We start from the raw sequence: 2,500 nt of genomic DNA, 5'->3' as shown, positions 1-2,500 counted from the left end.
TCTTCTTCCTCTTCTTCTTCTCTTCCTCCTCCTCCTCCTCCTCCTCTTCTTTCTTTTGTGCAGTCCTGTCTCTCTTCCTGTAGCTATTTAGAAGTCACCAAACAGTCTTGAAAGAACCAAAAAGTATGTTGCTGTTTGTGTTTTGTTTCTATTTCTTTGTATTCTTCCTCCTCTTCCTCTTTCTTCTACTTCTTCTTCTCTTCCTTCTCCACAAAACCAACAGATGTGCTTTTGTCTGTTCCTTCTTTGTGTTTCTTTGTGTTTGTTTCCTTTTCCTATCCTTAGAGAGAGAGAGAGAGAGAGAGAGAGCATTGTCTCTCTATACTTTCCTTCCTTTCTTTGTCCTCCCTCCTCCTCTCTTCCTTCTCTTCCTTTTCCTGTCTCTACTCGTTGTTCTACTTCTCCTCCTCCTCATCCTGTTCCTCCTCCTCTTCTTCTTTTCTCCTCCTCCTCCTGCTCAAAGAAAGGACAAATAACTACCTATCCTTCTTTCCTTCCTTCTATCCTTCCTTCTTTCCTTCTCCTCCTGCTTGTCTTCTAGAGTCACCTTGAAGCAAATCAGGATTATTATGCCCTGCGCTGCTCACCTGATGAACTTTAACCCTTTCCTTCCTCATTCACCTTCATCCTCACCTGACTATAACCATGTAACCACCTCCCCCTTCCTTCCTCCTCCTCCTCCTCCTCCTCCTCCTCCTCTTCCTCCTCCTTCTCGATCTTGACCTTGCTCTTCATCCCTCATTCTTCTTCATTTTCTCGTTTCCGTTCCAATGAAAATAATGATAATGTTGGGAAAAGATGAAGGAAATGTAGGGATGAGGAGAAAAGGAAAGGAAAGTTGTAAGAGAAGGAGGAGGAGGAGGAGGAGGAGGAGGAGAAAGTGCTAGTTTTAAAAGGTGAAGGAAAGGGAAGACAGTAGCAACACAAGTAAAAGTAGTACAGGAGGAGGAAGAGGAGGAAGAGAAGGAGGAGGAGGAGGAGGAGGAGGAGGAGGAGGAGGAGGAGGAGGAGGAAAAGGAGGAGGAGGCGTTGGAGGAGGTGGAAGGAAGACAGTAGTTGCTTCCACCACCACCACCACCACCACCACCACACCTAGCATCTCACGGCCAAGGTTATCTGTTCTTCAATTGCCCTCCTCCTCCTCCTCCTCCTCCTCCTCCTCCTCCTCCTCTCGTGGCCACAGTAGCAGAGGTATGTAAGCCCACCTGACACACCTGTTCGCAGTGCATTACCTGTGTTTTGGTGGACGATCGAGCACTGCATGTCTTGTTCTGAGTGGACTTCCTTGCTTCCACTAATCCCGTCCCTCACTCCACCTGCGCCGCCACTCCACTACATTGAAAAGTCTCTGATTGGAGTTTCAAGTGTGTGTTTTATGGTTCTACTGACTGATTAGCAAGATTTCTACACCAAGTCTTTAAAAATAGTCGTAGTGATAGAGTGAAGTTTTTGAGAATACAACCCTGCTTCTCTCTCTCTCTCTCTGATCCTCTCCAGTCTCCAGCATCACCACCTGTCGCTTCCTTTATTTAATTAGTGGCGAGCAGGTAAACAAAGGTGTCTTCCCCTCAAGGTCTCTATGGAATTCTAGTTCTTTATTGTGTTTTTTGTTGGAGTTGTTATCAGAACGTGCTGGGTTACGAATATCTTTTTGGTCACTATTGTTTATTGAAAGGATGTATTTATTCTTTTGTGAGGAATGGTATAGTTAGCTCTTTACTGCTACTACTACTACTACTACTACTACTGCTGCTACTACTACTACCAGCATAATGGAGTAACTGTTTTTGTTATTGATATTACTGTCAATGCATCTGACACACCAGAACCACCACCACTACTACTGCTACTACTACTACTACTACTACTACTACTACTACTACTGTTGTTTATGCCATTGTTATTGATACTACTAACACCATCACCACTGCTACTACTGCTACTACTGTTACTACTACTACTACTACTACTACTACTACTACTACTACTACTACCTGGCGGGTCGTACAGGGTCGCAGTGAAGCATACTCAAGGTCAAACAGGAGGAACCTTGGGGAGCCGCGGGCGGTGGTGGTGGTGGTAGTGGTGGTGGTGTTGTGGTGGTGATGCGGGCAGGGTGAACGCTCCCACACACACACACACACACACACACACACACACACTCTCTCTCTCTCTCTCTCTCTCTCTCTCTTACGTATACATAATATTTCACTCTCATTTTCTTATCTTTCATAAATATATATATCTCTCTCTCTCTCTCTCTCTCTCTCTCTCTCTCTCTCTCTCTCACACACACACACACACAAAAAAAAAAAATAAAAATAAATCAAAATGGGACCAAAATAGAGCTGAGAGAGAGAGAGAGAGAGAGAGAGAGAGAGAGAGATGAAGCAGGTGTTTTCAGTCCAAGAGGAGGAGGAGGAGGAGGAGGAGGAGGAGTGTATGGATGAAAATAGAAAGAGAAGTATGAGAAGATTACGAGGAGGAGGAGGAGGAGGAG

Source organism: Portunus trituberculatus, chromosome 22, assembly GCF_017591435.1.
Source record: "Portunus trituberculatus isolate SZX2019 chromosome 22, ASM1759143v1, whole genome shotgun sequence".
NCBI classification, from domain to species: domain Eukaryota; kingdom Metazoa; phylum Arthropoda; class Malacostraca; order Decapoda; family Portunidae; genus Portunus; species Portunus trituberculatus.
This window is presented reverse-complemented; position numbering follows the sequence as displayed.